Raw genomic sequence first — 24,183 nt, 5'->3', positions numbered from 1 at the left:
GCTCCCTTTCGCCTTTGAAATGTAGCCTTTGAAAAGCCCAGCTCTTTTTTAAAAGTCTGAACTCTTCTTCTCTCTGTCTCTCCCTCTTCTTCTCTGTTCTGTTCTGCAGCCCCTCACCACATATTTCCGACGTTCCACACGCCCATCCCGATTGACATGCGTCACCATGAGGGAAGATACCACTATGAACCACACACCCTACATGCCATGCATGGGTAAGTCTTCTTCAGGCTGGTTTCTACTGTATACACAAGCTGTTTACACGAATAGATAGCCATTAGCTATTAGATAGCCTTGTTTTAGCCAACACTGCATAGCATTTAAAGGGCAACCTTCCCTTTAAAGGATGAGAGTAAAAGTGTTGGCCAGATTTGATATCACAGATGAAATATTATTATCTTTAAAAAGTACAATTTACTATCCAATGTCAGTTAATAAAGAATGTTAACATTTTTCCTCACATCTCTCATTTCCTATAACAGTTGATGATTATGGGGGACAGCTTTACTTTTTGCCAGGTATCAACCTATAGGCCTGTGGCCAGCCAATACACATCCTCTTTCCATTAGTTAGCTATACAGTGCTGGATCCATCACAAATGACATGACGCACACACACACACATACAAACACAACCTTTCCCCCTCTACCTAGAACAGTCCTTTATGTTCATTACTGTTATAGTGGACCTAATCTGTTTGGGCCCAAGAAAACAACATAATTACGCTCTCACACAGTACAGAGGTCACCAATACAGTATAGTAATTGGTTCTATGATGGTTACATGTACAGGAATTCAACTTTCAGGTTACTGTGCAGTCCGTTGGATAATTAGCTTGGTTAGTAGTGACCATGATTGGTTTGGTAGCAACATCTCAGTTATTTAACATTTGAAATTGAACCAGAACGTTTTTGACTTTGCTATAGTATAGACTATCTTTATCTTAAAAACGATAGTAGTAAAACACAAAAAAGTCAATAGAATTCTGGAAATAGTGTTCAGCTTCATTTCCATTTAAATTCAGTAGATTTGATGGTGATACATATTGTTTGCCTGGCTTCAGCAGGGCTATTTATCACAGAACTAGGGAAGTAGAGGGGGAGAAAAACCTGTCTCTACACACGGCCACCTTGATTAATGTGATTTGATCTTGACAGTGGACCCCTAATTCATCAAGACCTTGATCTAGCTGTCTTTCCCCGTGCCTGTGCCAAATTCACTCTAATTACAGGAACATTGCACAGCAAATTAAGTGTGGTGTCATTTGTCGAGGAGACGCGGCAGTCAGGCCCACTTTATTATACGCTGGTGGCTGCATGTCAGAGGTCCCCTGCTTGATTGTCTAACATGACATCTCCATACAGTCCCCTTTATCATTGTTTGCATATAACATAATGAGAGGGATGGTTATTTTGTCACAGCTGTCATAAAGTGGGGAGGAAGCGGCGGCAGTGGGAGGAAGTAGGAAGGGGAAGAGTAGCTTAGAGTCTCTTCTTCTGGGGTTTTTCTACTGTATGGAGGAGAGATTTTTCATCACTGTCGAATGAGAGGACAGGAGCAGTCCTGGGCTCAAAGCAGTGGTTCGGCTACAGACAGAGAACAGTGGGGATGGGGATAGCTAACCTCCTTTGCCGTGCCGTGTAGCGATGCAGAAGCTTGGACTGAAGCGATGATATAAACCACCCACATGGAGTGTGCGCGTTGACACAAGCTGTCCGAGCTCTCATGACACTATGACAAATCATCGCTGTTCTAGAAACCTCCAAAAACTTTTTATGAGTTGAGTTTTTCACTCGAAGACCTGTTGTAAGAGACAACCACAGCTACAGCATAGTTAGGTACTTTCCAATGAATGACAATTCAGAGAGAATTATGACATCATTTTAACATGCGTTATTCCCAGAGAGAATCATTTATTACCTCTATCAATAGGATCATTAGAACAAAGTGCACAAGTTGTGGCCTGAACAGAGGCAAGACATTCAGTTTCTTTCGATGTTTTCGCTCCCATCCTGAGTCTCCCAAACTAGGGGAAGAAAACAATACCGTGCCTCAGTCTGCCCATTATTATCTATGAGGAGGAGGATTGCGTCTAGTCTACCAAACAGCCCAGGGCTATAAGATCAGATCAAGTCACTGACAGAGGCTGCCAGTGAGTGCAACACTCCCATTAATATCCTAACATTGCAGCTTCTGGCTCTGTTGCTCTGTGACTTCAGTTCTAAAAACTCTATAATCGCTGTCACATTCCCATCTCCCATCTGTTTGTTAAGAGCTGTCAGGAACAACTTTGCAGAGATGACTTGTTTGGTTGATTGGTAAAGTGTTGTCAGCCCTGAAGGTACATATTTAAGAGGCTAATCATGTAGTTTCTTCCCAAAGTGGATCGCTATGGGTCTGGCAAGCGAGACTATTAATAATGTCATCATGGCAGTACTGTTTCTACAGTTGTACCTTTCAGCTGTAGTTTTAAACACAACAATTAGTGGATGTTTTAATAATCGGCAAATAATGCTACAGGTTGGCCAGCTTTCCCAGTAGGTAGCAATGCTGAGCTGACCAGAGTCAACAAAGGATGGTTGTGTCCACAGAAATATTGATATGTTACCATTCCGTTGTTTAAACCTCCTAATTCAATGAACTGTTTGTTGTAAGTAATTTTCCCCTCTTTCTGCATATGTGGAACTGCTGAAAGTATTGTATGTTAAGTTTAAGCCCAAACCATCCATATCATGTTGCAGTCCAGGCCCATATACAGTGGGGAAAAAAAGTATTTAGTCAGCCACCAATTGTGCAAGTTCTCCCACTTAAAAAGATGAGAGAGTCCTGTAATTTTCATCATAGGTACACGTCAACTATGACAGACAAAATGAGAATTTTTTTTCCAGAAAATCACATTGTAGGATTTTTAATGAATTTATTTGCAAATTATGGTGGAAAATAAGTATTTGGTCAATAACAAAAGTTTCTCAATACTTTGTTATATACGCTTTGTTGGCAATGACACAGGTCAAACGTTTTCTGTAAGTCTTCACAAGGTTTTCACACACTGTTGCTGGTATTTTGGCCCATTCCTCCATGCAGATCTCCTCTAGAGCAGTGATGTTTTGGGGCTGTCGCTGGGCAACACGGACTTTCAACTCCCCTCCAAAGATTTTCTATGGTGTTGAGATCTGGAGACTGGCTAGGCCACTCCAGGACCTTGAAATGCTTCTTACGAAGCCACTCCTTCGTTGCCCGGGCAGTGTGTTTGGGATCATTGTCATGCTGAAAGACCCAGCCACGTTTCATCTTCAATGCCCTTGCTGATGGAAGGAGGTTTTCACTCAAAATCTCACGATACATGGCCCCATTCATTCTTTTCCTTTACATGGATCAGTCGTCCTGGTCCCTTTGCAGAAAAACAGCCCCAAAGCATGATGTTTCCACCCCCCATGCTTCACAGTAGGTATGGTGATCTTTGGATGCAACTGAGCATTCTTTGTCCTCCAAACACGACGAGTTGAGCTTTTACCAAAAAGTTATATTTTGGTTTCATCTGACCATATGACATTCTCCCAATCCTCTTCTGGATCATCCAAATGCACTCTAGCAAACTTCAGACGGGCCTGGACATCTACTGGCTTAAGCAGGGGGACACGTCTTGCACTGCATCATTTTCATCATAGGTACACGTCAACTATGACAGACAAATTGAGGAAAAAAAATCCAGAAAATCACATTGTAGGATTTTTAATGAATTTATTTGCAAATTATGGTGGAAAATAAGTATTTGGTCACCTACAAACAAGCAAGATTTCTGGCTCTCACAGACCTGTAACTTCTTCTTTAAGAGGCTCCTCTGTCCTCCACTCGTTACCTGTATTAATGGCACCTGTTTGAACTTGTTATCAGTATAAAAGACACCTGTCCACAACCTCAAACAGTCACACTCCAAACTCCACTATGGCCAAGACCAAAGAGCTGTCAAAGGACACCAGAAACAAAATTGTAGACTTGCACCAGGCTGGGAAGACTGAATCTGCAATAGGTAAGCAGCTTGGTTTGAAGAAATCAACTGTGGGAGCAATTATTAGGAAATGGAAGACATACAAGACCACTGATAATCTCCCTCGATCTGGGGCTCCACGCAAGATCTCACCCTGTGGGGGTCAAAATGATCACAAGAACGGTGAGCAAAAATCCCAGAACCACACGGGTGGACCTAGTGAATGACCTGCAGAGAGCTGGGACCAAAGTAACAAAGCCTACCATCAGTAACACACTACGCCGCCAGGGACTCAAATCCTGCAGTGCAAGACGTGTCCCCCTGCTTAAGCCAGTAGATGTCCAGGCCCCGTCTGAAGTTTGCTAGAGTGCATTTGGATGATCCAGAAGAGGATTGGGAGAATGTCATATGGTCAGATGAAACCAAAATATAACTTTTGGTAAAAGCTCAACTCGTCGTGTTTGGAGGACAAAGAATGCTCAGTTGCATCCAAAGATCACCATACCTACTGTGAAGCATGGGGGTGGAAACATCATGCTTTGGGGCTGTTTTTCTGCAAAGGGACCAGGACGACTGATCCATGTAAAGGAAAGAATGAATGGGGCCATGTATCGTGAGATTTTGAGTGAAAACCTCCTTCCATCAGCAAGGGCATTGAAGATGAAACGTGGCTGGGTCTTTCAGCATGACAATGATCCCAAACACACTGCCCGGGCAACGAAGGAGTGGCTTCGTAAGAAGCATTTCAAGGTCCTGGAGTGGCCTAGCCAGTCTCCAGATCTCAACACCATAGAAAATCTTTGGAGGGAGTTGAAAGTCCGTGTTGCCCAGCGACAGCCCCAAAACATCACTGCTCTAGAGGAGATCTGCATGGAGGAATGGGCCAAAATACCAGCAACAGTGTGTGAAAACCTTGTGAAGACTTACAGAAAACGTTTGACCTGTGTCATTGCCAACAAAGCGTATATAACAAAGTATTGAGAAACTTTTGTTATTGACCAAATACTTATTTTCCACCATAATTTGCAAATAAATTCATTAAAAATCCTACAATGTGATTTTCTGGAAAAAAAATTCTCATTTTGTCTGTCATAGTTGACGTGTACCTATGATGAAAATTACAGGCCTCTCTCATCTTTTTAAGTGGGAGAACTTGCACAATTGGTGGCTGACTAAATACTTTTTTTCCCCACTGTAAATCTACAGCAGTAGTTCATTCCAGCCCTGCAATGGACAATGTGATTTATCTAAATCACAGCTCCAGCCCTGAGGTAGCTACAGAGGAGACACCGTCACATTGTAATTAATCTCTAGTGTCGCTCACCGCAACGGCCCAACGCAGGGACATGACACACACACACACACACACACACACACACACACACACACACACACACACACACACACACACACACACACACACACACACCAGCACCACACACACACACACACACACACACACACACACACACACACACACACACACACACATACCAGCCATACATGCACCACACACACAAAGCATACACACACACACACACACACACACAATTATCCACACTTCATTATACAAATTATATCTTATATTGAGCACACTTTAAATCCAGACAGCCAAAATAAAACCAACGTCAACTGAACAGCAGGGGGATAACATATACTTACAGTACAGTAGAATTAGGTAATGTCTGCGGAGGAGAGGTGTAAATGAAATCAGGTTCAATTACCCAAAGTGTTTCAGACAGGACACTAAGTGGACTAATTAGAACAAGTATACAACTGCTCCAGCTTTAGCTCGCTCTGTTGGGACTGTGTAGGCTAGGCTAGGCTAGCAACTCGTTGGTCTGGTCCTGCATTGTGCGAGCTAACAGCCAGGGCAGGACTGACGGAGCCTCCTCCTCAGCAGGGCGACTGAGGTGAGAACCCCACAGCTTCCCTGATCTCACACCCACCCGGCGCCAGGCCCAGATACGCTCCACAGCCTGGCATTGTATGTTTGAAGCTCCGGTCGCATCTGAAGCCCTGGCCTCCGCATAGTAATGATGAAACCATTCCACGAGAGGGCCTTAAACATTTGAATATTGCGTTACTTATTTAGGGTGCTGCTCTCTCTACATCGTATCATTTTAAGTAAAGGCCTACTGTTCTTTATCGACAAGGGTTTTGTTTGAGTTAACTGATGACTGCTGGCTAAAGAAATCAGTATAAAGGCCATTAGTTAAATCTATTCAGGTCTATGATCTTGGGATGGGACTGATGCCTGATGTAGGTGCTTGCTATTGTTATGATATACGAACATCTCAGGTCCTATGCAAATAGCTTTCTGTAACCCTGGCAACCCCGGGGTTTTCTATGACAAGGTCTTGTCTGTTCATGCAGATGAAGTGTTAATAGTTAATAGTGGTGCGAGGGTTTATAACGTTGAGGCATTTGAACTATCAATCAGATCGTTATCTCCTTCGAATCAAACAATAGGTCTTGCTTCATTCGTGATGCAATCACACTGTATTGCTGCAATAGAATACGACCGTTGGTTTATTTTTCAAGTCGCAATTGTACATATCTGTTTGGCTCTCTGGACCTAGTAGACTGCTTCCCATGGTAGAGGTAGACTCAGGGAGATGAAAAGGTCTGTGGCTAAAGGCCCAGAGCGACTGACTGGCATTGCCAATAAATTAGCTATAGGCAGATAAGAGCATTTTGCAGCCAGGTTCCAGTCCATAATATCATGTTGAAGTTTTAAGTTGCCCAGTAATCTAAAGGCTTTCTTTGTATGGAATGCCTGTTTCTTCTCAGGCCTCAGACTGAGAGCCCTTTATGGTCATCTGTTAGCTAGGGCCCATGGCAGAAAGTTGGCTCATGGCAGAAAGTTGGCTTTGGGACAAGCCTTGGTCGTCTGGGGGCATTTACTGGAAACGGAGTGGACTCACTTTGGCTCAAGCACAGACCAACCAGCCCCTAGAGACAGACAGTACTAGGGATAACTGAGAGATTGAGGTCAACCTGGGTCCGTATTCAAAAAGCATCAAAGAAGGTGTGCAAATAGATGAAGATTCCAACTTCAGACACTATACAGTACAATCGCTTCTCATTGGGTGACTAGGGAAGCTCTAAGCATAAGGTTTTGTGAAATTAAGCCTTCAGTCTGGGTATATCTATATTTGAATGGAGATAGTGTGTACTAGTTTCTGGTGTGCTGGATGAAAATCAGTCTGGTGTCTCCTGCATAGTGTATAGTCTAGCTTTCCAGACTCATGGCTCCACCCCCAGAGGTTCAGACATACAGTGGCTGTGGGAAGAGACTACCTGGTGCATGCTACTGTATCCTCTGGTCTTCAGCCTGTCAGAGGGTCTGTCTGGACAGCTAGCAGCAACCAGGCAGGAGACACACCTCTCATTGACATGCCATGAGTTCCTCACTTTCTCCTCTCCAGGTCAGGATAGAACTCATATCAGATACAGTGTGACTATCTTCAGTATCATCCATGTCTGGGGTTAAAGGAACAATCCTTGATATGACCCCAAAGGAACTTGCGAGGTATGAGGTTATGTTACAGTGTATTTGTTTGTGGATGAGGTAACTTAGGGTAAATTAGTGTGACATCAGGTAATGCCTTAGGGATGTAATATCATTATATTGCATGGTTGCGTGCCGTACTATATGATGTGTACACACACACACACACACACACACACACACACACACACAGTCTGCTCCATGACCCCAACTCACAGGAAACCTCTGCCGCAACCTATTTCCAGATCAAAGCCCTGATAGGATAAGGAATGACCTGCATCCCAAATGGCACCCTATTCACTATATAGTGCACTACTTTTGACCTGGGCCCATAGTGCACCAGGGGATAGGGTGCCATCTGGGATGCAGACCATGATTTTAGACATTGTCTCATTCTCATTCCAGTCTATATACACAGAGCAAGGAGACAGAGCATATCAGATTCACCTTAGATTCATTATTCAGGCTTAGACCTGGCTGGTTGATACACCTGGCCTGCCTGCAGAGTTTATAGAAACGTCTCAGGTGTGTGTGTGAACGAGTGCTCTGACTGCATCGCACAGCATGGTCTGCACCACTCTGTAGTGTCAGATGGAAAAATGGTTAGGCCTTAGGCTATGTCATGTAAGGACCTAAGTCAGGTGAGATGCAGCAAAGGGTCCCGTTGTTTTACTTTAATTTGTAACTGTTTTTCTTTCCATTGTAACTTAAAGAAATCACAGGTACTTGAGATGTCTGGATGAAAGAAACTGTTCAAAAGTTTCCGTCTGTCACAAGAGACTAACAATGCCATGGACCAGTGTGCATGAACTAAGATGATAACGCTCTCTCTCTCTCTCTCTCTCTCTCTCTCTCTCTCTCTCTCTCTCTCTCTCTCTCTCTCTCTCTCTCTCTCTCTCTCTCTCTCTCTCTCTCTCTCTCTCTCTCTCTCTCTCTCTCTCTCTCTCTCTCTCTCTCTCTCTCTCCCTCCCTCCCTCCCTCTCTCCCTTCTCCAGTCCTGGACTAGGTGGCAGCCCGATCATGTCAGACATCTCTCTGATCCGTCTGTCCCCCCACGCAGCCGGGACGGGGGAGTCGCCCTTCAGCCCCACTCACCCCTACTTCAACCCCCACATGGAGCACTACTTCCGCTCCATTCACAGCAGCCCAACCCTGTCCATGATCTCTGCAGCCCGCGGACTCAGCCCTGCAGACTGTGAGTTCAACTGCATGTCTAGATTGTCCACATCCAAGGTCATTCACTGCAATGAGCATCACCTTACAATGTGGATCCCAATAGATGGAATTGTGTCATTGATCTATTACTGAAAGCTTGGTGGAGAATTGAAGGATTAGAACTTAAAATAAAATAAATAAATAGGTCATTTAGCAGTCGCACTTACCCAGAGCGATTTACAGGAGCAATTAGGGTTAAGTGCTTTGCTCAAGGGCACATCGACAGATTTTTCACTTAGTCGGCTCGGGGATTAGAACCAGCGACCTTTCGGTTACTGGTACCACGCTCTTAACCACTAAGCTACCTGCCGCTTCTGTCTGACACTTCTGAGGATTATGCAATTGTTTTCAGTGTGGAGAGAGGATTTGCTGTTGTGATTGCTAGTAAACAGCATGTTTGAGTAGGTATACAGATTAGGTTAGACACATAGAGCCGGTCCTACACCATTGCATGAATTAGTCTTACATGCTAAATATTGCTCTTTGTGAAGCTCTGACCTCCCTCTTCTCGCCACATGTTCAATATACCAAGGGGGTTATTGGAAAGCCATGGAAATGTATCAAACAAAACAGTCCCAATGGAACACCCCCCAAATTTCCCCCTTTACCTCAGAGCGACGTGATGACAACTCTTTTTCAGAGCTGAATTACAATAACGGGTGGAGGCGAGGAGCCAGAATAGGAAATAAATCACCTTTTACATTCTGTCAAGAGTAATGTGGTCCTGCTTTTAAAGTTAAATAAGCAGTGCAGGGTTGGAGATCTCGCAGTGATAAAGCTATGTGAAAGAGGAAGAAAATTAAGGAGGTTATTTTGGGTTGAGGGAATGCAAATGGTTTGGAGAGAGAGGAGAGACGGCCTTGGATTTCATTGAGAGAAGGTGGACGTTTAGTTTGACATTTGATGTTCCCATGTGACCCTTTTCAAAAACAACTGTTATATCTTCTAGGACTTTTAATAGGACAACTGTGTTTCAGTCTGGATTTTGTTCTGAATTACAATTTTTCTATTAAAACTGATTTTATATGGAATACTACTAGTAGAAATGAAATGGTTTCAGGAAATTGTCTTCCTAGTCGCTGGCCAACACATATAACAGAGGTATAACAGGCAGAGGTTCTGCTGCTATTTTCTTATTGCCGTTTCGGTGCTACAACACATTAGCATGACATTAGCATTGACAGGCCTCAGGATTCCTTTGGGCCCAGTCTGCTGTGTTCTATTCCTCATTCACATTCTCTTTCTATGGACTTTCTGTTCATTTGATTGAAAAAAAAGAACAGTTGTACGGTAGGGACAGCTCAGCTCTGCTCTGGACTTCATCGGACTGCTTCAAAAGACATGTTCCTGGTTGTGCTGATCCAAAGTGACTCCCTCCATTTAAGTGGTTATGTGATCCAGGAGAGAGAGAGAGAAGGAGAAAATAAAGGTCTGGTTCTGCTATATGAAGTCAGTACAAGCACATGTCTGTTCTCTTTTAGTGCAGCACTGCCTAATTGTGTCTGAAAGATCACTTACAGTGGGAGAGGTGACACATTAGGGGAGAGAGAGAGGAGAGCGGGAGAGCGAGAGAGAGAGAGAGAGAGCGAGAGCGAGAGCGAGAGAGAGAGAGAGAGAGAGAGAGAGAGAGAGAGAGAGAGAGAGAGAGAGAGAGAGAGAGAGAGAGAGAGAGAGAGAGAGAGAGAGAGATAAAAGAGGGGAGCCCCTGCACCCTGACCCAGACCATAAACAGAACAGACATTTCCTCCTAAATTCCTGGAGAAACAGATGGCATTTGGAAGCCTCTGGGACAGAGTGCTGCTATTCACCAGCAGATATAGGCCATGTAAAACAAATTCATATTCCACTCTTATTGCCCCTGACACTTTTAAAAGGGCTTTACTGGGTGAAGATGTTAACAGCCTAACACCGTTGTTACTGTAGGATTCAGGGTGCTCCTTCAGGGTGTGTGTGTGTGTGTGTGTGTGTGTGTGTGTTGTGTTTTCAAAGAGAGAAACAGTGCAACTTCAGCCCCACCACTACTTTGCTTCTGAGTTGGAGGAAATGCAGGAATGTGGAGTGGGGCCCTTCTCTCTCTCTCTCTCTCTCCCTCTCCCTCTCCCTCTCCCTCTCCCTCTCCCTCTCCCCCTCTCCCTCCCTCTCCCTCTCTCTCTCTCTCTCTCTCTCCTCTCTCTCTCTCTCTCTCTCTCTCTCTCTCTCTCTCTCTCTCTCTCTCTCTCTCTCTCTCTCTCTCTCTCTCTCTCTCTCTCTCTCTCTCTCTCTCTCTCTCTCTCTCTCTCTCTCTCTCTCTCTCTCTCTCTCTCTCTCTCTCTCTCTCTCTCTGTCTGTCTGTCTGTCTGTCTGTCTCCTTAATCTGCAGGACTACTGACATGCCTCGCTGCACATCACTAACCTCACTGCCCAGCCAGCCTGGCCCTCCCACTCCCTCCCATTCCTCTTGTCCTGCATCAATGACTGTGTCCCAAATGGCACTATATTCTCTAGTCCTGGTCAAAAGTAGTGCACTATATAGGGAATAGGATGCCATTTGGGATGTAGATAATGTCTCCCTAGGACAGTGCCATCATGCCAATCCTAACCCTAACCCTTTTTAAATGGCTCTGGCCATGTGGTGAGACCAAGTAGACCAACCAGGGCTGGAATCTGGAATCTGGAACGTCTTTCTCTCCCCTCACTCATTCTCTCTCTCTCTTCATCTCATTCCTCCCTCATTCTCCCTAAACCTTCCTTCCTCTCCCTGCAATGTTCCTGTCTTCCCTCACTCATTCTCTCCCTCCTCTCTTCCTCCCTTCACTCATTCCCTCCTCCTTCCTCTGCTCCTTCCTCTTCTCCTTCATCTCCTTCCTCCTCTCCTTCATCTCCTCCTTCCTCTTCCCTTTCATCTCCTCCTTCCTCTTCTTCTTCATCTCCTCCTTCCTCTTCTTCTTCATCTCCTCCTTCCTCTTCCTCCTTCATCTCCTCCTTCCTCTTCCCTTTCATCTCCTCCTTCCTCTTCCCTTTCATCTCCTCCTTCCTCTTCTTCTTCATCTCCTCCTTCCTCTTCCTCCTTCATCTCCTCCTTCCTCTCCTCCTTCATCTCCTCCTTCATCTCCTCCTTCATCTCATCCTTCCTCTTCTCCTTCCTTTCCTCCTTCCTCTTCTCCTTCATCTACTCCTTCCTCTTCTCCTTCATCTCCTCCTTCCTCTTCTCCTTCCTCTCCTCCTTCCTCTTCTCCTTCATCTACTCCTTCCTCTTCTCCTTCATCCACTCCTTCCTCTTCTCCTTCATCTCCTCTTTCCTCTTCCCCCTTCATCTCCTCCTTCCTCTCCTCCTTCATCTTCTCCTTCATCTCCTCCTCCTTCATCTCATCCTTCCTCTTCTCCTTCCTCTCCTCCTTCCTCTTCTCCTTCATCTACTCCTTCCTCTTCTCCTTCATCCACTCCTTTCTCTTCTCCTTCATCTCCTCCTTCCTCTTCTCCTTCATCTCCTCCTTCCTCTTCTTCTTAATCTCCTCCTTCCTCTTCCTCCTTCATTTCCTCCTTCCTCTCCTCCTTCATCTCCTCCTTCCTCTCCTCCTTCATCTACTCCTTCCTCTTCTCCTTCATCTCCTCCTTCCTCCTCTCCTTCATCTCCTCCTTCCTCTTCCCTTTCATCTCCTCCTTCCTCTTCTTCTTCATCTCCTCCTTCCTCTTCCCTCTTCATCTCCTCCTTCCTCTCCTCCTTCATCTCCTCCTTCCTCTCCTCCTTCATCTCCTCCTTCCTCTTCTCCTTCCTCTTCTCCTTCCTCTCCCTGCAAATGTGTCTCCTTTCTCTCCTCCTTCCTCTCCTCCTTCCTCTCCCTGTAAATGTCTGTCTCCTTTCTCTCCTTCTCTCCACCCCTGTTTCCTCCCTCTGTGTCCCTCACTCATTCTCCTCCTTCCTATCCCCCTGCAGTGGCGCATGAACACTTGAAAGAGCGGGGTCTGTTTGGGTTGCCCCCTCCCCCTCCTGGAGCCAGCCCTGCTGAGTACTACCACCTGATGGCCAGCCACCGTAACCCCTACGGAGAGCTGCTGATGCAGGGGGGTGGGGCGGCAGCTGCACACCTGCCAGACTACATCACCCCCATGGATGGTGAGTTAGACTGGGACTACACAGAGGCCCACTCCTCTTTACTGTATGTCTGTTGTATCTTCAGAACAGGTTTATACTGTCTGTGTGGGAAGGGGTGGAATTGTGTGTGTGGGGGGGCATGCATGGGAACACAGTCCCAAAAGTGAAATAATCTTTACAAGTGTATTTGAGCTAAATTCCTGGTGATTTACAGTGGTCAGTTCACAGACTTTGCCAGTTCCCAGACTTCCATCCTTGGAAGTGTGTGGGTACGAATTGTAACATTCATTTTAGGGGAAAGATTTTATTTGTGTCCCCTGCCCCTTACTCTGTTGGCATCAGTGTGTACTGTAGGCCTATAATATGGTGGCATTTTTATTGGAAGGTATGTCACTTTTAAAAGCAACATGAGATTGCAACAACCTCACCTTAGGAGAATGATGAAATCCAGATCAATGGAATTGTAGGCAGCAGAACATAAAAAGGCTTTTATACATTTTTCATTTCAAACAACTTCAAAGGGCGGGCCAGAAGCCCTCAGGTACTGCAACCACAGTATAGGTTCAGTAAGTATTTCCCTCTCTCAAGTCTGTGCCAGGACATTCCATAAACAACAGACCTGATTGTACTGAGATGACATTTACTGGAGGAGGTTGCTCATTCAGAGGGGAGGAGGGGGACAGGGGGAGGAGGGGTGATGCAGAGGGCACCTGGGTCAGAAGTATGTTTAATGTAATGAATGCCTACTTCCATCCTCAACTACCTCTGTCACCTTAAAAGGGTAGTGGTGTCTAGGGAGAGACTGATTATTGTACACAGGGATAGTGTTACAGTACAGTAGCATTACCCATTAGGCTATAGTGTAGTGGGACGGAACATGACATCAAAACCACCCTATACAGAAGCTTGGATATCAAACAAGTTCACTGTGTTCATATAACAGATAGGTTCAGATTAGGACAGGCACTGATATTCCCTTGCCTTTTACTGTATTGCTGCATGACATTTACAGGAATCCCGACAGACGTTAAGGCAATAGGAAATACTGTAGGCCCTTATCCATCATCAAATGAGGCTCACAGCTACCAGTGTTTCTACTGTAGCTACTACCACTACTGCTTCCTCGGCCGATAAAACACACAACTCACCCCAGTGATGTCGCCTCAAGCAGCTCACCCTACGCTCCAAACACTCAGAGAAGGTGAGATCAGGCCCCTCTACTCAAGGTGAAGGATAGGATTTGATTTGACACACAGACAGTGAGTTTTGCTACCTGTCCTGTACAAGTTAAATGATTGCTCTGAGCCTAGTCGGTCTACCTGGGTGTGCAGTGAGAGAGTGAACATTGTCCTCCAGTGTCTGAGTTGTGCAGCATCCAGCAGGCCGTGGTTCTGAATGAGCTGTTGTGTTGCATTGTGTCTGGGCCAAGCTTCTGCTTGCTCAGGCCAGCCAGGGGCATGCAGCCAAAGGCCTCAGCCTGCTGTGCGTAGAAAAACTGTCATAACTTAACTCCCAAACAGTGAAATACACTGTGCAGACCTCTCTGTAGCCCAGCTCCCAAGACAAAGGCTGTGTACTGTATGATGAATTTGGCTTGTTAGTAGTGTAATATCTATGTTACACAGAGAAACAATGGACCTTAACTACCAGGAGAACAGAGTTTAAATAAGACCACAGCCACTTTGGCTCATACAGCTTCTCCACCACTGAAGTCATAGTCCTCCTCATAGTGAAGTTAAACCCAGCACAGATAGATTTGGCAATGTTAACATATGTTTCCCATGCCAATAAAGCCCTTCAATTTTTAATTGAAAATAGATACATCCCTCTGTCTCTCATAGTGAAGTTAACCAGAGAGATACATCCCTCTGTCTCTCATAGTGAAGTTAACCAGAGAGATACATACCTATGTCTCTCATAGTGAACTTAACCAGATATATACATCCCTCTGTCTCTCTTAGTGAACTCAGCCAAGGAAGCCTGGCCAGAGCAGGCTGTGAATGTGAGAGCCAGCCTTACCTAGTGACATGGCCACTCAGGTCTCAAGGCCAGCCCAGCCTCTGGAGGAGGAGGGGTCCAATCCACACACACAACCTAGCAGTCGGTCGTCCACACACACACCTAGCAGTCGGTCGCTGCCTGGTGCCTGGCTTGCTGACATAAATCACAGGGGGAAAAAGGAGGCGAGGGGCTGCGAGGGGAGGGGGGACGAGGAGAGGTGAGGTGAGCGCCAGGCCCGGCTTTCCATTACCTCATTTATCAGGGGAAGTGGCACATTAATAAACACATCTCCCCTGAGGTGAGCCGCTAACACAGATAAATAAGGCTGCCATTTCTGAATGGCTTGTTCCAGTCACTGAAACTATAGAACCATTAATGCAATGTAAATACTAAGGGCTAAATTCACCTTTTCTTCTAGAATTAACCTGAGTTAGTAACTAGTTAACTACTGCTAAATTACAACACGTATTCTCCAACGCGAACCCCCTCCCCCGATCATGTGCTCGAGTTCTTTAACAGCTCATGTAAGACATTTATTTATATTAAGTCTCATAGCATAAATATCCCCTGAGAGACAGTGGTGGAGTCCATATCAGGGCTGGGGTCAATTATTATTTAAAAGTGATTTTCATTTAAAATAAAAAAATTGACAAGTTTTTTAATAAATAGCTTCCACTCCTCAGTTTATTGAGAAGTCATTGAAAATAGACACCTTTTTTTTTTAATTGTTGTTATTTAAGTTTACTTCCTGAATTCACTGCCTTTAATTCGAATTGACCCAAGCCCTGGTCAATATGTCCCAGGACGTTTCGGAAAGTCCCAAAGCACTAAAACTGAGCACATGTGTGGTACTTATGGGACTGTATTGGAGATACTATTTAGAAATGACAGTTAGCCATTAGCTTCTGCTAAGAATAATGGCACAGGAAGCAAGAATGTTATTCTCTGTGGTGGTAGCCTGAGTTTGATCAGCCGAGGCACTGTTTGTGTAGAGCTGCTGGTGCAGTGCCTGGTGTTGGCACCACATGTTATTGAGTCATTATGGGATATCCGTTGCAGTGCCTTTGGTTATTACCCCACAGGTCCTAAGGACACTGTTGGTCTGGACCGGCTCCACTAATACCACTGCTAATGTCTAGCACCTGTTGAGCCCTGAACAACTGGCTGACTGGCTCTCCTGCTGACACCACTGGCGCCCTAGAGCAACAGACACCAGAAACACACCGATTACATATCACAGGAAATTAGAGAATAATCAGCTTTATGAATTTAATCTGTGATTTGGTGTTTTATTAATTTTTTCAAAATGCCATTACCCATACAGTTTATTCTTCAAATATGTTTAAACAGCTGGTTACAGTAACTACTGTACCTGGCTGGTAGCAAATTATACATAGTGGCAATTTTCATGAAGTAATTATTGGATAGTTATTACGTAATTATCATCCTACATTGTCATTTTTCAAAGTAAGACCAGGTAGCTTAGGGACTTAAAGAATAAACTGTGACAAAATGTACATTATAAACCATGAACATAAGAGCGATCAAAAACACTTTGCATACATTTCAGTTTAAATCAATTCTCTAAATTGGCCTCATTTACCAAAGTGAAGTACAGAATGTTTTCGATCTCAGTGAGATTTTTATCTGATTAATTAAAGTACATTATTTAGGCTTAGATTTATTATCCTTTACACTGAATCTTAATGAGGTCACCGTGGCCTATGTCTGCATCCCAAATGACACCCTATTCCCTACATAAGGCTCTGGTCAAAAGTGGTGCACTATATAGGAAATAGGTTGCCATTTAGGATGCATGGATTCCGAAAGACACCAGAGCTAAGATCTTTTCAAACAGAATAGAAGCCGTTTGTTATGCGCATTTTGTTTGATTTTAATTCTAGGTCGTGTACATTGAAAATGTGTGTCACTAGGGCTCATTAAAGAAAGTTGTTTGAGGATTGTTGCTTTCGGTTTTTTATTTCCATCTTTCATCTCCATCCCCTATCTATCCTCTGCTTTATTTCCTTCCCCTGCTATAATTCTAGCACCGGATAAGAGATGAGTTTATTTTACTGCAACAATATCTTCTGCCAGGCTCGGTTTCCATCACCTCAGACAAATTGTTTACTGTATTAGCTGGGAATCAATCTTGAGCACTTATTGATAGTGCTGCTCTATTTCCAGGGGGTTTGGGTGTCGGAGGGAGGCTGCGTTAGCATCCATCACACAGTCCCAGGCTGGGCTAGAGGCTGGGCTGGGCTGGAGCGTTCCTCTAGGTCTGTCTCTCTCTCTGTAACTCCAGAAATAGCACAGAGTTGGGCAGGGTAGGATGGGATGGGGAAATGACACAATGATAGTGAGAAAGAAAGATTGACTCGATAGATTTATTTTTGCCTATATTAAATTATTTTAAAAGTTGCAAACATTCTTAATATCTCACAGTGGTAAAGTGGGTGCCCTCCCTTAGGGAGAGAGAGAGAGACACTGGGCTTTTGACTTGGCTTGGAGTGAACAATAAGGGGGATAGGTGTAGGGGCAGAAAGCAGGTTACAGGGCATAAAAGTTTAAACTGATAGCCATTATAGATCACGCATGTTGTGGATATACTGTATATATATATATATATATATGCAAACTACGACAATAAGTCTCTGCATACTTCAATCAGATGCAACTTGGGAGATATAGGCAAACTATGCCCAGCTGAGAGGAGAAGTTCAAAGGTTGTCAGACTAACGGTCTGTATGTGTCTGTGTTTCTTTCTCTTCCTCAGTGTCACGGTTCTCCAGTCCCAGACTGACCCCCAGGCTGAACAGAAAGCGAGCCCTGTCCATCTCTCCTCTCTCAGACGCCAGCATCGACCTGCAGACCATGATCCGTACCTCACCCAACTCTCTGGTGGCCTACATTAACAACTCACGCTCTAGCTCGGCAGCCAGCAGCTCCTACGGACACCTCTCTGTTGGAGGCATCAGGTACCCTAGCCAGTAACTAGTCAATATGTAGTAATAACTGATTGTTCAAACTTTTGATATAAGAATGCTTGGATAGGGTTAACTGATATACTGGTCACATGAATATGAACTCCACTTAAGTCACAAAGTTATACATGACTTGGACTTTTACGGTGACCGTATCAGACCCACACCGGCGGTCACGAGTCATGACGGCAGTCAAATTCCACGTGACCGTTTAGTCACACTAATTAGGCTTCTCCAAGCTCTGATGCTGCTGACGGTCATTAGTAGCCTACCAAACTTGCTAACTGCCTGGTACTCAGCACTCTATTGTCCCTCTAATCACTCTGACGTCAATGCAAATATAATCGAAAATCTAATCAAACACTTCATGAGAGCCCATGAGCTCATGTTGCGCAACATTTTTATAGGCTATGCAATTGCGTGAGAAAACAGAGTGATGGCCTCTATTAAAAAGACGAGGATCCCATCAGCTTTCTATAGGCTAAGCCTACTATATTTTATTTCTCAACTTTCCTAATATTAAGCACATTGCTTCTCTTTACAACAGGACTATAGCCTACCTGGCTGGCATGAAAATGAACCACGGGAAAAGCGTTCTCCATTCGCTATTTAAGTGTATAGATGACATGTATTTTTTTCCGCTACCCCTGTTTCAACATAGGTGCATGATAATGGTCCATTCTAAATCTAAATAAATTTCACACATATATTATTTAGTATATGTAAAGACAAGATTAAATCAAGAATAGTATGATGGGTGACAATATTAGCCTATCACTTGTGAATGATATATTATCACTTGTGAATTATATATTATCACTTGTGAATGATATATTATCACTTGTGAATGATATATTATCATTTGTGAATGATGCCCAGCTTAAGGCAAGAAACAGCGCACGCTTTTTTTGGCAACTTGTTCTAATCATAGTCCCACGCCTCATGTAGCCTAGCCCATAGGCCTATACAGTGCATTCGGAAAGCATTCAGATCCCTTGACTTTTTCCACATTTTGTTACGTTACAGCCTTATTCTAAAATGGATTAAATAAATAAAAAATCATCATCAATCTACACACAATACCCCATAATTACAAAGCAAAAACAGGTTTTAAGAAATGTTTGCACATTTCTTACAAATAAAAAACAGAAATACCATAAGTATTCAGACCCTTTGCTATGAGAATCGAAATTGAGCTCAGGTGCATCCTGTTTCCATTGATCATGAGATGTTGAGATGTTTGAGATGTTTCTACAACTTGATTGGAGTCCACCTGTGGTACATTCAATTGATTGGACATGATTTGGAAAGTCACACACCTGTCTATATAAGGTCCCACAGTTGACAGTGCATGTCAGACCAAAAACCAAGCCATGAGGTCGTAGAGCTCCGAGACAGGATTATGTCGAGGCACAGATCTGGGGAAGGGTTCCAAAAAATGTCTGCAGCATTGAAGGTCCCCAAGAACACAGTGGCCTCCATCATTCTTAAATTGAAGAAGTTTGGAACCACCAAGACTCTTCCTAGAGCTGGCCGCCTGGCCAAACTGAGCAATCAGGGGAGAGTGCCATGGACAGGGAGGTGACCAAGAACCCGATGGTCACTCTGACAGCCCGCTTGTAGTTTGCCAAAAGGCACCTAAAGGACTCTCAGACCATGAGAAACAAGATTCTCTGGTCTGATGAAACCAAGATTGAACTCTTTGGCCTGAATGCCAAGCGTTACGTCTGGAGGAAAACTGGCACCATCCCTACGGTGAAGCATGGTGGTGGCAGCATCATGCTGTGGGGATGTTTTTCAGTGGCAGGGACTGGGAGACTAGTCAGGATCGAGGGAAAGATGAACGGAGCAAAGTACAGAGAGAACCTTGATGAAAACCTGCTCCAGAGCACTCAGGACCTCAGACTGAGGCAAAGGTTCACCTTCCAACAGGACAACGACCCTAAGCGCACAGCCAAGACAACGCAGGAGTCTCTGAATGTCCTTGAGTGACCCGATCAAACATCTCTGGAGAGACCCGAAAATAGCTGTGCGGCAACGCTCCCCATCCAACCTGACAGAGCTTGAGAGGATCTGCAGAGAAGAATGGGAGAAACTCCCCAAATACAGGTGTGCCGAGTTTGTAGCGTTATACCCAAGAAGACTCTAGGCTGTAATCACTGCCAAAGGTGCTTCAGCAAAGTCTTTTTTATTTTTATTTTTTATTTAACCTTTATTTAACCAGGTAAGCCAGTTGAGAACAAGTTCTCATTTACAACTGCGACCTGGCCAAGATAAAAACAACAACACAGAGTTACATATGGGGTAAAACAAAACATAAAGTCAAAAATACAACAGAAAATATATATACAGTGTGTGCAAATGTAGCAAGTTATGGCAATAAATAGGCTATAGTGCAAAAGAATTACAGTTAGTATTAACACTGGAATGATAGATGTGCAAGAGATTATGTGCAAATAGAGATACTGGGGTGCAAATGAGCAAAATAAATAACAATATGGGGATGAGGGAGTTGGGTGGGCTAATTTCAGATGGGCTGTGTACAGGTGCAGTGATCGGTAAGGTGCTCTGACAACTGATGCTTAAAGTTAGTAAAGTACTGAGTAAAGGGTCTGAATACTTATGTAAATGTAATATTTCAGTTTTTTTCTAAAAACCTGTTTTTGCTTTGTCATGATGGGGTATTGTGTGTAGATTGATGAGGGGAAAAAACTATTTAATATGTTTTAGAATAAGGCTGTAATGTAACAAAATGTGGAAAAAGTCAAGGGGTCTGAATACTTTCCGTATGCACTGTATGTTTTGATAAGGTTTGTATCATAACTAAAGTGGCCAACTAACTTCTTAAAATGAAGCACATTAATCCACTTTACAAAACGGGTGTAGAGCCTAACTGGCATACATACACAGCACGTGAGTTTCAAGTTTGGGGAAGATAGTTTTTACCATAAAAATGCACCTTTGTGATAAAAGCATTACATGCATAATCGCATTTGTGGTCACTTTTGAGAATGGTGTTTTCCTGCTAATGGAACATTCGCACTTATAGCCTACTGCTGTGTGCGCATTGCTGTGCTTATAATGTGAAGAAATGGCCTAATAGTTTATCAACATTTTTAGCTAAACGTTCTCATCTGTTGCGTCAGGCTCATTGCTTAAAACAGGTTTTTGATGCTAGTAGTTGTATTAATTTGGGATCTATCGCATCCCACAACGGTCCCAGACTATGTTTGGAATATTTGTTTCTCGCACAGAATAGAAATGTCAACTTTTGTACTATGGGGGATAGTAGATTGACATAGGCTAGTAAATGTGGACAGTTCCTCCATTATTTTCAATATGCGCCGCGGAATTGGATAAGGACACGCACAGTTGCGTCCCCGATGTGTCTGTCTTCACTTGTAGCCTGTAAGAAAGACCCGATCACTTGACAGAGAACCATGTGAGTAAGAGGTGCTTCATCACGGAGTTATAATTATTATATTCAGCCCAAGGGCACAACGGCCACTTTGACTGCAAAAGGCAAGGATTTTTTTTCTTCTTTCTGAAATAGACTACATTTTCTTCATAAAATGTCTAAAATAAATAATGGATTTATTGTGATGTTGTAGGCTATATTACATGGATTTATTCGACTTTTTTAAATGTAGATGTTCCGAAGGTCTGCATCAGTGGCTTGTAGGCTATGCGTGGAAGCCAGGAGATGCTAAATGTGTTTATGTTTATTAATGGTAAATTACTGTGAGACCGGCAGTTATTTGCTTGACAATCACTGGCTGACAGAATTTCATGACCGCCACAGCCTTATTCATGGCTGACAAAATGTAATGACCGCCACAGCCTTATACAGTTGAAGTCGGAAGTTTACATACACTTAGGTTGGAGTCATTAAAACTCGTTTTTCAACCACTCCACAAATTTCTTGTTAACAAACTATAGTTTTGGCAAGTTGGTTAGGACATCTACTTTGTGCATGACACAAGTAATTTTTCCAACAATTGTTTACAGACAGATTAGTTCACTTTTAATTCACTGTATCACAATTCCAGTGGGTCAGAAGTTTACATTCACTAAGTTGACTGTGCATTTAAACAGCTTGGAAAATTCCAGAAAATGATGTCATGGCTTTAGAAGCTTCTGATAAGCTAATTTACATAATTTGAGTCAATTGGAGGTGTACCTGCGGATGTATTTCAAGGCCTACCTTCAAACTCAGTGCCTCTTTGCTTGACATCATGGGAAAATCCAAAGAAATCAGCCAAGACCTCAGAAAAAAAATGTTTGACCTCCACAAGTCTGGTTCATCCTTGGGAGCAATTTCCAAATGCCTGAAGGTACCACGTTCATCTGTACAAACAATAGTACGCAAGTATAAACACCATGGGACCACGCAGCCGTCATACCGCTCAGGAAGGAGACGCGTTCTGTCTCCTAGAGATGAACGTACTTTGGTGCGAAAAGTGCAAATCAATCCCAGAACAACAGCAAAGGACCTTGTGAAGATGCTGGAGGAAACAGGTACAAAAGTATCTATATCCACAGTAAAACCTGAAAGGCCGCTAAGCAAGGAAGAAGCCACTGCTCCAAAACCGCCATAAAAAAGCCAGACTACGGTTTGCAACTGCACATGGGGACAAAGATCGTACTTTTCTGAGAAATGTCCTCTGGTCTGATGAAACAAAAATAGAACTGTTTGGCCATAATGACCATCGTTATGTTTGGAGGAAAAAGGGGGACCTTGCAAGCCGAAGAACACCATCCCAACCGTGAAGCACGAGGGTGGCAGCATCATGCTGTGGGGGTGCTTTACTGCAGGAGGGACTGGTGCACTTCACAAAATAGATGGCATCATGAGGAAGGAAAATTATGTGGATATATTGAAGCAACATCTCAAGACATCAGTCAGGAAGTTAAGCTTGGTCGCAAATGGGTCTTCCAAATGGACAATGACCCCAAGCATACTTCCAAAGCTGTGGCAAAATGGCTTAAGGACAACAAAGTCAAGGTATTGGAGTGGCCATCACAAAGCCCTGACCTCAATCCTATAGAAAATCTGTGGGCAGAACTGAAAAAGTGTGTGCGAGCAAGGAGGCCTACAAACATGACTCAGTTACACCAGCTCTGTCAGGAGGAATGGGCCAAAATTCACCCAACTTATTGTGGGAAGCTTGTGGAAGGCTACCCGAAACGTTTGACCCAAGTTAAACCATTTAAAGGCAATGCTACCAAATACTAATTGAGTGTATGTAAACTTCTGACCCACTGGGAATGTGATGAAAGAAATAAAAGCTGAAATAAACCATTCTCTCTACTATTATTCTAACATTTCACATTCTTCAAATAAAGTGGTGATCCTAACTGACCTAAGACAGGGAATTTTTACTACGATTAAATGTCAGGAATTGTGAAAAACTGAGTTTAAATGTATTTGGTTAAGGTGTATGTAAACTTCCGACTTCAACTGTACATGACCATATATGACCAACATTGGGTTCAGGTGAAAAGTAGTGACATTTTAGTAATTTAGGAGACGCTCGATTTACAGGAGCAGTTAGGGTTAAGTGCCTTGCTCAAGGGCACATTGACATATTTTTCACCTAGTCAGCTTGTGGATTCGAACTAGCAACCTTTTGGTTACTGGTCCAACACTCTTAACCTCTAGGCTACCTGGGTTGAAAGTGGAACTTTGTGTCACCGTTGGAGATCAGTGACATATCTCTCATGTGTTTTATTGTCTTGTGTTCCAGTCCGTCCTTTACGTTCCCCCACCACATCAACCCCATGGCCTACCAGCAGCTCCTGTCCCAGCAGAGAGGCCTAAGTGCATTCGGCCACACCCCTCCCCTCATCCAGCCCCCGCCCACCTTCTCCAGTCGCCAGTCTTCCCTGGGTCTCTCTTCTCTGCCCCCCTCCTCACACAACCACAACAATGGCTCACAGTCAAAGGTGAGACTGCTCTTCTTTGGTAATGGTGGTGTGCAAACCAGCTTTGATGTGTGAAGACTTTTTCCTTCAGTTTGTCAGTCTTCTTCCTGAACTGTACCTAAATTGTCCGGTACGAGGTAGATCTTCTCATTATCCATAACCGCCAAATGTGAGCCTTGCCCTGTGGCCTTCTGGGAATTCTGGTATTGTGTGGGATGCTCTAATCCAACCAGCATTACATCTACAGCTGTACAATTTTCTTCTGTTGTTTGCGTTCTCAGTAAACTTGTTTTAAGATGATTTAAAACATCAGTACTGCAGTCCCCTTCCCTCATCCATTGTATACATCCACTGTGGTTTGTGGTTCTCTCTGCCAGTGCATTTATTATCATACCATTCACTGAAATGCCCCTTCTTAAGGTAAACTCCATACCAATGAATAAAGGGATTGGGGACATTAAACCCTCATTGCCCCAACCCACAC

The 24,183-nt window shown here is 43.9% G+C and overlaps 1 pseudogene; it reads left to right on the top strand.

Annotated features, from left to right (window-relative positions):
* Nucleotides 1-24,183, top strand: part of LOC121586960 — a 71,165-nt pseudogene that overhangs the window by 32,440 nt on the left and 14,542 nt on the right.

The sequence above is a fragment of the Coregonus clupeaformis genome, chromosome 6 (assembly GCF_020615455.1).
Source record: "Coregonus clupeaformis isolate EN_2021a chromosome 6, ASM2061545v1, whole genome shotgun sequence".
NCBI classification, from domain to species: domain Eukaryota; kingdom Metazoa; phylum Chordata; class Actinopteri; order Salmoniformes; family Salmonidae; genus Coregonus; species Coregonus clupeaformis.
Note: the sequence above shows the minus strand (reverse complement) of the source record. Positions and strands in the feature narration are given on the sequence as shown.